The following is a 14774-nucleotide window of genomic DNA, read 5'->3' as shown; positions in this document are numbered from 1 at the left end:
GGGACGAAGCATCCAATAAATGACTACTACTAACTAATGTTCAAAAAAACGCCGTTCGCTTAGCTTTAACTGTGTCCATATATTTGAGTCGAAATTATACCTAAAACTATTCATCCATACATACGCTCATACACACATATATATACTACATGGCAGTGAATCAGAATAGTTTTCGCTTATATTCAGCATTACAAGCATTGCTTCCCCGTATTTTTGAGTACTGTAACTTAACGAGACGAGTATTTATTGCAAGTTAATAAATTTTCTGCAGAATTTTTAGGCGGAAATCGTATCAAGATACGTTTCCGAATCTTTCAACCACAGTCAGCTTAAATACAGTGACCTGCTTCATTTCGGCTAAGTAGGTAAATCTATCGAGTGGCATTTTTAGAATCGAATAAGCTTAGAAATGATGCTATCAAATGGGTACTACGATAAGTTCATTTAATACTCATGATGCTTCGCACCAACTAATGTCTACTATAATGCTTGTAACATAAGTACAATTTTTAGAGTGCTCCATCATGGAGAGGAGTACTTCGGCTGGTATGGATCAGTGGTAAGTCTTTAGTTGTTACCTCTTTTAAAATGCAACTTTTCCGTTATGCCTTAAACAAGAAATCGAATGAATCTCGCCATTTTCTTTTTTTATTAGTCAGGTTTATTTATTATTGACCGAAAGTAGGTTCTAGCCATTTGAATACATGCGCAAGTGGATACACATTTTCGTAACTAAATTTTGTCAGGTTATTATTCAGTGTCTTCTTCAAAACACGACTATATAAAATTCGATTTCGTAAATTAATTGTTAAACAGCCTTGTTAGAATAAGGAGTATCCCTAGGCCAGAAAAAAATGCTGATATATTAGTTTCACATATGCGGATACAGATATGTCAAGTATACTTACTTGTCTTAAATCATTTGCGATCCCTCAAAGCCACTAACTTAACTATGAACTTAATTGACAGTCAGGACATTTAACCCTTTTCCTTGCAGTTGTTTCATACGTTTAAAACAGATTCTTCGAAACGCTTCTTAGATGAAAAATAGTATCAAACAAAGTCCTTTCCTAATTGGTGTCCGATTAGGACTAACAAATATATCCAGGACCGAAGCCTTGTTCAACAAAGAATGGCCTTACGTAAACGACCCATAAAGACGGGTCGTGTCACCAACAGAACTAGGAAAGGCTCACAAAGAATATTAATTGCTTTTTATGGCCATTTTTAATCTGGGTCCCTGCACAAAATAATATTTACGCACTCGGACATCGATTTATTTTTGCCAGTGCGTTTGCGAACTGACCCCCCCCCCCCCGCGCCGTTTTAACCGTCGAAAGCGTGCCGAATGACTATGAAGTGATGTCTTGCAACCGAAAGCCCTAATGCAGAGATATCATTAGATCAGAAGGAAAGGAAAAAGAGCTGTACCATCAGCTTCCACTCCAAAATATCGATTACGTACCGTGTGTTAGATACATATGCATATTAGCCTTCGATTAGCGTGCTGTGAATTGGGACGGCACAAATAAGGCCATAAAGGAGATTGTTTCCGCATTCTCAGATGGTCTTCTATTCAGTTAGCATATTCTATGCTTATTGTAGTACTCGCATCTCCTGCGGAAAATTATTAGATGCAGTTGAAGTACGTACTCTCTGTAGAAGCCGCCTTAGCTGCCTCAGGTAGTCAGAAAATTCCAAACGCCGTAGAGCTTTGAAGTATCCTTTAGGAGACCTTTCGGAACTTAAACGCGCAAAGGGTTTTCTACGCGCCAGTGGTTAGATTCGATTACAGGTTCTGTTTTGCATCATGCCAGAATACATCTTCGCCTTGCAGATCTATCGCAAGCAACTGTAAGCAGAGACTATACATAGGGATAAAGAAACGACACTTCCCTTTCTAGATAGCCAAGTCAGACTCAAACGACGGAAAGTGAGCGAAAACGGATTATTGGGACTCCCTATATTGTAGTCTACGTCGTTAGTGTGAGATATCTGTTCGTTGTACGAGCGTTGCTAGCTACCGCGTAATGTTTCCGCTTGCCACTTTAGAAATCAAATTTGCGTGCGATCAGTTTAAACTGGACTACCGCTACTATTGGGCATGTTTTCACTTCTTTTTACACTTTTTCGTTTCAACCTAAGACGTATGTTTCAATACAGAGTACATGAAAATGTCAATACAAATATATTGATGTCCAAAAATTCATTACATACCATTTGATGGCTAACTGACTAGTTCTATAAAAGCGTCTTACTGTTTGTATAAAACATGTTTGTATAATATATAGCACGCAGGTTATCGGCGACCGGCAATACAAAACGTTTCTCGCAAACTGCCGTAGATCGAGGGCATAGGAACTAGATTGACTGTCACTAAGCAGCCAACCAATCTAATCACATTGTTTTTTTTTAATAGAAAACTTCAGGGGTGAAGCAGCGTAGCAGTTTCATCGGTCAGTGTGGCCTACCACCTAGGGACCATTCCTACAGAGTCGTGAGCCATATAATATACTGCAAAACCAAAACGGTCGTCCAGTATCAGATTCGGACTAAATCTTCTGATTCGTAAGGTCGACTGAGACAGCTCGAGTTGGTCTTGTCAGGCAGCATCAGAAAAATTACTTCCGCTGAAGTGAATAATATTATAACGATTTTGGAAACGATCCATCCGCGGCGGACGACAAGCGTTTGAAATGTGCAGCCTCAGTACAATATAGGTCTCACTGACCATTTTTCTCTCTAGGGCGTAATATTAATCCTCAAGGAAAAGCGGTCAGTCCGGTGCTCCGCCGGACTGAATATTACCACATGGAGCTTCGCCAAGATACAAAGTCTATAAAGTCTTGTCCACGCTTGCTAACGACCAGACTCTGCTGTGTTTTCGGAAGTGACCTCCATATTTAGTTTAAGTAACTGGTTTTAACAGAAGAAAATCGTAGGTACCTCGACTTTTTCACGCATGACTTGCTTCAAGCTATAGTTTCCTAATGTGTGGATCTTCATGCGTGCGCGGAAACCAGTATAAGTACCTCTATCGAAAGTGCATGCTTATACTTCTTATTTATGTACATATACAAAAAGGGTAGGTGTGATACTCGATGCCATAACTTAATAAGAGAATACCGTTCATAAAAAGTAGCGACAGATCTAGCTTTAAATATGTAAACACTGCTGAGTCTTAAAATAGTTCACATGCAGAATTTACTTGCACCGATCTATCTTATGTTTGTATGTTATTTATAATTAGTATTGTATTGTTAGCATTAGATGCTATTATCTTCACGTACTTTAAATAATAAAGAGTCAACAGCGGCGCACGTAGATTAAAGCGAAACAAAGAATTGCCGATAACGTTTGCAAAGACCCAGTGAAAGCAAGTGACGTTATAAATGTATAATCTTTTTGTAAAATGAGTGGATTTTTCAAGGATCATATCATAATTTTCCGGCATGAACTTTAGTTGAACGGGCTAATTGTTCGAGCCGGTTTGGCTTATCTTCCATAGCGTTAATTTACTTAAAATTAAAATCAATTAAGTTCTCTTGGTACATTATGTAGACACATTCGAACAAACGTTATCACCATCCATCTGAATATTTTCCTCGCGTCCTCCCGCCCTTAGCACACGTTTGTTGCATCTGTTGCAAAGTGTCTGTCTTCAAGGAGCCCGAAGTGTACACAGGTCTGCATGGCTACTGGTTCCTTATTAGCTCACAGGCAAATCGATTTAGACTAAGTAATAGGAATGATAGGTACTGGTGGCTCGCACGAATCAGTCAAAGGAATGATCTTCACCTCGACGTTACGCAGACATTTGTCTAATACCATCAGACTGTAAATAACTGGCCTGACAATCTGCTAATAATAATGCTCTATTAAAAAAGATCACCGTCAAAGTAAAATTTATAAACGTAATGCTCTACATACAAAGCTAATTTACGGGCACGCTAAGTATATGCGTGCTTCAGCATGACGTCGTCTATCAGCATTATTGAACAGTTACCTGCTGGTTTGGATCGACTGCTCCATCAGCCGTTCATTGGAGACGTAAAACCTTTTGGTTTCAAACCGAGATCAGTGAATAGGGCTAGTATACTCTCCCTGTAAAAGTGTTCAGGCTGTTTGCGAAACAGGATAAGCTTTCATATTGTTTGACGTTTGTAGTTCTGCAAATTTTTCATATCGTACAACGGGTCCGTGTATACATTTCATATCCCTAGGCTAACCTCCCACTCGTACTTTCCTGGTGAGCTTGTGCCTAGTATTTGACGTGGCTCCTATCTCTCCCTGTCGACATGTACGATCTAGAAGTTTAGAACCTACAACGTAATGCAAATACCGAAATATTATAATGTTATAAACAAACAAGTACATAGAATATGAGAAAAGCCTCGTTTGTCCTTAAAATATCTAGAATATGCCATCTGACGCATAAAGTATTATTTATATATATATATATATATACTATGAAGTATATAACAACTTGCGTAACAGATTAGAGTAATTGTTCACTAACTATTAACTTGTTCCTTAGACTACACGAATGCTTCATAAGAATATATAAAGTCAACCTACATGCTGAAACTTTATCATAACCCAGAGCTCGTTTGTAACATTTAAAATATATTTAGATAATTTATAACCTATGTAGTCTTCGAGCTAAGGGAAAATAATTTAAAGTACAATGCAAACATTTTAAATGATAGTTCCGCAATAAGATAACTCGAATAAGTCTTCTTCTTCTGGCGTCATAGTAAAAAATGATTTTAAGCCTTTGCTATTATGTAGTCCGATTCGAAGCACGTACCATCTTATTTTCCCCTTAGTATTTTCATATTTCATCAATTTGCTAGTTTAGCATTTATACATACGTATGTGTATGTGTATGTGTATGTGTATGTGCGGAGGCTGACAACAGTAACAGATTGAAGTGTCATAACTAGCAAGGCAATATGTAAATAATAATTGTCTATTATCGATTTATTTAGAAAAAAATTCTACGTTTAAAGCAAACTAGGACATGTGCTAATATTAACTAGATTCGTTTCAGGTATACCAAGAACTATATATACAAAAGGATAACAGAAAAATAGGAAAATAGGTTTTGTAGAAAGGGACCATGAGAAAAATAGATCAAGTGTGTCTAATAAAGAAACAATATTTGTCAACCTGTCTTCTCTAAGCGGTCAGACAACGGGAGTAGGACAACAAAAGTGTTCGAGCATTGCGATGAAATTGTAATCGCTAGTATAGGACATCGACTAATGCTGTACCAACTGGTACCTCGGTCTTACCTTCTTCGTCATAGCCAATTAATGGCAAAGTGACGATACAACTTCCAGTACAGAAGCAGGCCACATATAAAATAAAAATGCTCTCCGTCAAGTATAACATTGCATCGCAGACTCAGCTGCACTGTAGCCACTAGAATTTGTACTGAACCCTAGGATCAACGTAGTAACAGTTTACTTCCAGTTCAATGAACTTACATCGTTCCCGCTGCGTGATGGATGGGCCCACTTCGTCACGAGAGTATTGGCGAAGGCCAGGCACCCCAGAGCAGTGAGCTCTGGATCTATGGGTATCTAGTCTCCATTTTAGAGTCTTATTTTAGATCTGCGTTTTAGTCGGTAAGGTTCTCTAGTTATTTTACCAAAATCTGGCATAGGGAAGAAATTAGTAAATTGGATACTAAAAGACAGAAACTCTCGAAGTCGAGTAAATGGGTCTCCTCTCATTCTCAAGTCAAATAAGGTTGTCTGTACTAAAGAGTGTTTTGACCCTCTTCTATATATGTGTGTATGTGTGTGTTATGCCTAGGACTTTGCTACATGTTTACGACTACACTAATATTGTAAAAGTATGCTTAGTAGTAGAAGATGTGCAGGAAATGGATAGATTCGAGGAGTCATTAAATGGTTTTTGGTAACTTTAAGGACTGAGGTGAATGTCGCTGTCACTTAAACAGCATGAACTTGTATGGCACTGACCTGTGTTCTTATACATAACTTACACAATTTTATATATAACTTTACAAGCAACGAACCTTTCCTATTAAAAAATACACGTAACAGTTGTCAAATATAGAGGAAGATCATGATCTACGCGAAGTACAAGAACTTCATACGATAAGTATGTACATACACTGTGGAAGGACACGTACCTGAATTTATAAAGCAAGATGACCAGAAAATGTTAAATAAGATTGACAAAGCAGAGCGTTTCTTTTCAATAGTGTTTAAACAAATAAACGGAGCGGTAGACGTATTCAAGACACATAATAACTGGAATCATTGTTGTTGGGCCGCAACGCCCGGTACCAATTTGTAATTTCGCCTTAACGTTAACTAATGTGCTGTTAACATTTAAGATGTTTTTTTACTTGTCTGTTAAGTAATGTATGTTATTACATATATTTTCTCTCTCGCCTTCGATTTACTAAGGGCTAGTTATTAAGAATTCGTTCTAGAAGAATTACTGGTACTTGCGCAAAAATTTACTGACTGATGATACATATTTATTACTTAGTGGTGGCGTCAGAACTTCGCGCTGCAACACGGCCGTATTACGTACGCAGTACGTGTCCTACCATACGATTTAAAATTATGCGTGCTCTGAACCAGGGCTAATCTTCCAGACAGTCAGCCGATTAACAGCCGCTCAGGGTTTGCGGTAAGAGATTGTCCGATTATTGTCAATATTCTGGCACACTCTCCAAAACGCTGTGGTACCCATCATGTTTGTTCGAATCGGATTCTTTGCCATTCACTACTATGGCCATATCCTCCCTTCGGTGCGCACCTCGACGCCCCTCTAATTGCAGCGTCCCACATAGAAGCAGACATCGGAATACACGTTTCCCGCCCCCCAAACTTTAAACTGCTTAAAAACAAGCTTTAAACTTATCCCTCATATCCGTTCGGTGAACAACGGCTTCGAGCCTGAATTGGGCTAAGCGCGGTAGACTATGAGCAAGCCCGAGCAGAGGCTTGTGCAACTTGGCTGAGGACACTCGCCGCTACCTTTGACATCCTACCTCATTGTTCAGGCCTGGAATAGACGAAAGATATCGGCTTCGGTAATAACGCAGCTTCCTCCACAATCTCTGTCAAACACCTTACCACAGACCGTAATCTTAGAGCAAAAAGTAACTGCGCACCACTCCTATCGTGGTGCTGATCAATTTTTCTGTTTCTACGATCTGTTACTCTCTTTCTGATGCCATGGGCTGCGGTGGCAACACACGAGTCCCGGCAAAATCAAATTCACTATAGCTGTACCTATGTTTCATATATCTATAAAGCAGCGGAAACGTTTTGAAATTATTGGAATATTGGAATGCGCAGAAAAAATGTAAGGAGCTCAATTCACACATTGCTAGTTTATTATTTTTTTTTACCAAAAAACTATTTTAATACACGAAGTGAAACAAAATAAAGTAGTACATACTACTTTTGTCTTACTTAAAATGTAGCACTTTAGAGGAGGCATTCAAAGGTGTCTTTTTTATCACAACTGGCTTACAAAACGTATAGGATTTTTAAGTATTTCGTTGCTACGCCACAAATCAATATAACTTATAAAATAAATTTAGAAAACCTAAATAATTGTTGTTTCAAGCTTTCGCGTGAGGTATCGCGATTAAGAATTGCTTCAGACGACTGATTTCCAGCAATAAAATGAAGTGCATCCACGCCCGGTTTCGAAACCAGGTCGCGCACGTAGCCGCAAGTTTAGTAAACGAAGACGTTACCACTGCGCTTATATGGGGGCAATTTGGAGAAAAACTAACACTGGCTGATTCACTTGTGGATAATCGTAAAGCGTCACATGCATTGAAAGATATATGGGGGTTTATACCGCCAGTGAACAATACCGAACCCTGATACTGCTGTTGCACCCAAACGCTTTCTTCTTAGAAAGACGTAAAACCAGAAGCGAACCTGGCCTTAAAAGCGTCAGCTGTGCGCAATTCATGACGTTTGCGAAATTAGGGCCTCTTAAAAAATGTTAACGAAATTTCTAGCAGCATGTGGTCCTTCATACGCACAGTTGTACCAAGCCAGCACAAAATCCCATTATGCACAAGCTGATGCTAGAAAATCTTCAAACTTATATCAGAAAGTTAACAAAGGAGCATCATGCGACCAGATAAGAATAACTTCTTTTCTACTAGCTTAAAATAGTATACACCATAGCTTCTTAAACAACGTAACATTCTTATGTTGATTTAAAAATCAATGTTGCATAAGAATATTACGTGGACGAAATAACCTCTTTGGGATCAAATCTCGCACGATCTCGATGATCCACAGCAGCCAACGGAGTAGATTTAGCCATATTTCTAGCTTAATTCTCCTGCTTTAAAATCATCGTTTGTTATTTGCCCGCGCGTGTGTTGGTCGACCGTTTTTTTGTAGCAGTCGGCTCGTTGTGCTGATGATAACTATTCCAGAGTTTCTTCTTTCAAGGGTACGCCTTGTATCATAGTCATTGAATATTGCCATCTGTTGCCGCAGCGTCTAGCCGTCACGAAGTGAAGTATTGAAGAAAAGAATGCCAGTCTTTCCCAGGACTCAACACGGTCGCGAATATATGTACCCGCATCCAATACGACGCAACTACGTAGCGCTGTTCGCTTGAGACGGACGTTATAGGCCAAGCATTTGAAAGGATCCAATTGAGTGGCAGCTGTCTGGGTGTTGTTGGCTTCAAAATGTGAAAATGATTTTCACTTTTTGCCATGTTAAGGTTTCATGAGTCTCTTTGCAGCTTTCTCTCGCATGCCTTGTATTAGGATAACCATCCGTTTCTCCTTGCCTGCTGGCACCAATACACCGCTCAGTTTTAAGCCAGGATAACCGTATAGTCGGAGTCATAGGAAAACGGAGAGATTGGGGCCAAAGCATTTGAAAAAGCGAAAATATCCTAATTGTGACGATCACGTTTAGAGGATAACCCGGTTAAATTTTAGAACAAAATTTCCTTTGCCGCTTCTATCGTTTGTGCTAGATATATTTTATGGTACCGATACTGCACTCCCCACAAAAAAACGGAATACTGATATCCTGTATCACCGAATACGTCCTGCTCGATGGCACGCAGCGTTCTGTTGCATAGTAACACTTCACGGTTCAGACAGCGAGTGAAGGCTAAGAGTCGGCCGCGAAACAAGAAATTCCAGTTATCAAGAAGCAATCCGTAATGGCAAATTGTGTGGTAATATCTAATAGAAATTTTCAACGTGTTATGTGGGCGTGGTAAACATTGCTAGTGTTCCATTCGAATCCTAGTGTTATCGATCGAAAAATGGTAAAACAAAGAGAAAGAAACAAATGGAAAACAAAGGATGCCATGCCGCGATCGAGCGTAAGTAGCATGCTTATTGTTTGTTCTGATTTATTTATATACGGATTACTAAAGCACTAGAAATACGTAAGAAGAGTGTTTTTATCGTAATGTGTATCGCACCATATTTAAGTCGGGCCACCTTGTAGCAGTAGAGTGACCTCGTTTAGACCAGTAGAGTGAAAACCTCGTTTCCTCCAAATGCATAGAAAGACGGGATCTCTAGTGAAGACTCTTCTGGTCAGCGGTCATGTTTCGCTTCTATAAATATGTAGCAATGATTGAATCCTGGACTTGGGTATATAGTAGGGTACAATAATGTTTTTACACGTTAATTTGAGCTTTGTTCACACAAAATCGCGTTCCAACGGTTCCCAGAGATCAAAACGCACCAAAAAAATATTTTGACTGTATTAACAGCTGTGCTTGGCTTCTAACTTAAAAGAAGACAGAGAACATATCAAATGTTGAAAGTTGCAAGTAGCATGGGCAGTATATTTACTAAACTTCAAATATTGTTAAATATGTGGCTGACCGCTTTCTCGCTGATTTTGTGCACGATACATATCCCTCGAGCTGCTCCGGATTATGAAAAAAAGATCGTAAACGAGCCAATTGTACTTGCTAACGAACTCCTAGTGATTAGAAAATACTCTAGGTTAGGACGCACTAGGGCACCGCTAGGACAGCAATTTTCCCGTAGTGAATTTTCTCAGGGACAATCGCGGAGAGCGCACGTGCCGTTCTAGCGACGACTAGTTATCCATCAGCTGTACAAAATACGTTTCTCGCATTCATTCATTCTTCGTAACATATATATATATATATATATATATATATATATATATGACGAGTAAGTGCTAATTGAAAATCAGTGCCTAATAGTATTATTACGTGGAACGTTATTGAATATCGAAGCTCTGGAAGTTAACTCTTTGCAGGTGTACAAAAATTAAACCAAAAAACGAATAATGTAGCCGTAACTTGTCGTTCTAATAGCATCAGCAAGACGTAACTACTGAGCTGATAAGCCTAACAGGCTTTTTGTCTGACCAAAGACCTTGATGAATGCCGTATGCGCGGGTTGAGACGGCGCTGGCCTAAGAAATGGCCTATCGCTTTCATGGATTGGATTGAGCGGACTGGCTTCTGGCTTCTTTCATTTCCGGGCTTTGAAATCCAGGTGAAACGAAAACGGCGAAAGCCGACACTCGGCCTGAATCTGTTTAGGCTTTTGTCACACCGGCCAAACACCTGACGGAAACATGCCTACATTTCGGGTTGGGTGCAAAGCCGCAGATAACTGCAGAAGAACTGACATAGACATATAAGACAGTAACATACCCCTCTGTATTTTTCATAAATCATTTACGATTATATTTTTCCCAAGAGGTAAGTTTAGCGAGCTGCAGGTCTTATATTTAACTAATCATTCAATACTCTACCGTATGAGCACCGCTTGTCAATCTCTTGAAACCTAAAAGCCTACTATATATCACAGGTGGAATTGGATTGCTCAGGTTCATTTTCTGCGATTTCATTAAGGAGCACTTTCAACTGCGGGTTGAAATAAGTGACGGTCTATGATTTTATTAACATGTCATATAACGCATAACTATAATGAAGTTCGTCCGTTATGCGCTAGATGCTAAGCTAGCTGCTACTTGTTCGAGCTTTTCCAGACCGCGCACATGTTATACAGGTCATATTAGAGTAAAAAAATGACCAAAAGTATCTTACAAACAACTTCTTTTTTGTAAAATACCTTAGTCTCATACTTTCGTAGCTCTGCGTAGGGCCTAAATGGTACCTGTATAGTAAGCATCAAAGTAAAATGTTCTTACTGTATATTTTCTACACCGTACTTATTGGTTTGCTAATTGAGTTCCTTTTAAACGAAGCGGTTCTTGCGTCTCTTGAAGGAGGCACTTGCCTTCAGCTACTGAAGACAACAGCAACAAATCATACCAATTATGGGAGTGGTACGTTCTGGTTGAAATGTCGTTGTCAGCTTAGAGGACAGTTACGTTTCACGGTCTCATCAAGAAAATTAGAGCTGACTCCGTAAATCAGGTCCCCCTAATTAGAACAACGCTTTTTCACGTGAACCTTTTCATAGGGGTATTTAATAGCATCATTAATTTATGCCATTGTCAACCCCATTTTTGATTTTTCAACTTGAAACGATGTCCGACTAGTTTGAGATGAGTTCCTATAAAGAATTCCAATTAAGCTGATTAGAGTTTGACGACAAATACCCAGCTAACTTGTTTCATTAATGCGCTATACAAATCATTTTACAAACAAATTTCTATATCGCGCTCTTGTTTACGGGAAGATATTTTCGATGAGAGTGACACGTTACGAAAAAGCCGATACATGTAATCATTTCAAGTGGCTATTTCTATTTGGCCTATATTTCTTTACTGTCTTTACCTTTTTTAGTTGAAGACTTCTACTTGTTAACTAATATTTTTCTTCAGTGTGATTTTTTTGTCTACTTCAGCTTACATATTATCAGTTAACATTATTTAGATGCGAACTTATTTTCTATCGTACCTTTCTTGTTCCAGAACCTAGTTTGATATTCATTATATATATGAAGAGAGGCCAGATCTTGCATAATTATGAACCGTAGCATCAGAGATCATGACATTGAACCTCAGAGTTACCATCATTTATAGCAGAGCTGCCTCAAAGACAGCAGATTGCCGGTTTCAATTCTTCCGGTCTAAAAATAAATTTCAGTTATGAAAAACCACGAGAGAATTGGAAGGTGAGATTGTTGAAAGTAATTACTGAAAGTGATCGAGAAATAATAACTGACGTTGCACTGCCGGATGCAAACTATAGCGTTGATAATAATCAATATAATTAATATAATATAATAATCGTTACAATTTCAAGTGTGATCCTATTGGCAACGGGATTGTAAAAACGGTGGTTCGGTCTTACATTTTTATGTGCTAAAAACTACACGAACTCTAAATATAGTGAAGCGAAAAAAATACGCTTCACGAGAAAGTTACAGCACGTATCGTAAGGCCGGCAGTGGGACGGCACCGTGCAGTTAACCGACCCACTCACATCCGTAAAAATATGCTTGTAGAACACCGTAAAAGTCTCCTAGCATGGTTTGTCTATATGATGGTATTATTCATCTTGCAAGCGCTGCATGAGAACGAGATGTACTTCACCTGATTTAATAGAATCCAACAGGAAGGCAATCGGAGGCCTAAAGCAGAATTTGATAATAATATTCAACACGCTCACCTCAACAGTAAGAGATATTTTCGAGCAAGACTATTTTTTATCCTGTTACGTGATTCGGTGTGCCATTATTGTACGGATCGACGAGTCATATTATCCAGTGTTTTTATGAACTTCTTTTGTTGATGCAGCATGTTGATGCAGCATGTATTTCAAGTTTCGGGTTCTTTTGTTTTGTGACGGCTTCGTCGCATAGCACGATATTTCTATTACGTTGCACGAAGCACGATGCATGTAGACCAAACATTTGGGCAGGTATTACCACGTATTTGCCTGTTTTTGTTCGGATTGAATCTGTCAGGCTGTGTCCATAGCCGTGGTCCTTCGGCATCCTAGGAAGTATCTGGCAACTCCCAACACAAAAGCCCACTAGCACTACTAGTTGCCAAGTTTTGGCCTACCGCACAGCCAATAAGTGATGGACGGACGAGGAGAAAAAGGAAAAGTGGAGAGTGTCTCGCTGTCAGCGACGACGTGTGACAGGGTGGAGTAGATTCAACAAGCGTCGGACCTTATCACCCCAACTGTCGTTTGTCAGGCCCCCTGTTTACCTTCATCTGGCTGAACTTACTGCACGACAAACTCTGGCTTCTGGTTACCTGGCATAGTTGTTCCTATTGACCACTAGAACCCTAAGTATATTTTGCCAATCAAATCCCCTTCCGATGCTCACGTTATTACCAATAGTTACTCGTGAACATGCAATGAGACAACAGATGTCCTCCTTTTAGCCTGCGTTCATATTTGTGTGAATGCTGTCAGGATGCTGCAGGATAATTGTGGGAATGACTGAGACTTAGTGTCGGGGCTGTGGGGATGTCGTTTCTATGGGCTAGCACAGCTTTATTAAGGACAAAGAAGACATAATATAATGTAGCACAAATCTATGATATGGCAAATGCATTGTATTTTGCATTATTATTTTACTTTTATGGTACTTAATGAATGCTTACCAAGTTTGCAATAGGTCTCCCAAGGCTGATTGTTTGCACTCATGACCGTATGAAGTTACTAAACGCTTGTTTCAGTATGTTTCATTTCGAACGTGATGCCGTTCATAGCTCTTCCTATCTCTCATATAGTCATTTTAATTAAAATCCCTTAGTTTACAATCCTTTTTGGCCTATCTTTCGGTGGATTGTTATTATATTTTGGTTACTTAGTGGCTACATACGATGTAGACACAAGATAACCATCAGAAGACATTTCTAGTATGTCGACTTTAACAATCGATACTGTCCAGAACAACCTGTGTGTATCGTTGAAGTGACTGATCTGGCTTTCTGGTTATATCTGAGTTGAGTTAATCAGAGTAGGAAAAACTGAGCCACTTTTCAAGTTTACATTGAAACTAAGTCGCCTGTAACGTGCGTACGTGCAGCTAACGCCATTATATTGTATATATAATAGTGTGTATATGTAGCCCTGTCTACCAATTCGCTATAGCGCTAAAACTGAGCTCACAGAGAAGACACCATTAACGCAGTAGCTCATTAGAAGCCACATATTTTTTTGAAGACTTGCTTGAAGACAAGAATGCTTTTTTGTGACCTGAACTTTTGATTTGGGTGATCTACTATTCTATTCGGGACAATGATCTTACCAAAAGAGGGGTTTGGCAAATACACGATCGATCGGAGAGCACAATTAAACGTCGTTCGACTTTTTCTATTCAATCAACTATATAGGGTAATGTGCCTAGAGGAAAATTTCTCTAATTTTGCTGTTCCTGTTAAGGGAGTGTATCAGACAATTCTTTCTTCTTTTCTTCTTATGTTAATTTATTTTTTGCTTAATCCATTCTCAAATTCTGACAATGTGGCCCGATCTATTTTTAATACTGTTGTCGTTTCGTTCTGAACTCACAGAAGGTGTGGAGGCAGTGATTTAATTGGACCAACAACAGGCGCCGTCATCTGTAACATCTGTAACATCGCATATATTTAACAGGCCGGTCCCGTCTATTACAGTCTGAACTTAACACGCAAAAAAACGAATAGTCCTATAGTATGATCAACGAACAGAATCATTTGATTCTACTAATTACTTCATTGATAACAGTTAGGAAGAAAATATAACATTTTATTATGAACGCCATACGTTACATAGATTAGTTTGAAAAAGTTGAGGCAACACGATTTGCCATATGAGTG

This window comes from Varroa destructor, unplaced genomic scaffold (genome assembly GCF_002443255.2).
Source record: "Varroa destructor unplaced genomic scaffold, Vdes_3.0 BEIS01000004.1, whole genome shotgun sequence".
NCBI classification, from domain to species: Eukaryota; Metazoa; Arthropoda; class Arachnida; order Mesostigmata; family Varroidae; genus Varroa; species Varroa destructor.
Note: the sequence above shows the minus strand (reverse complement) of the source record.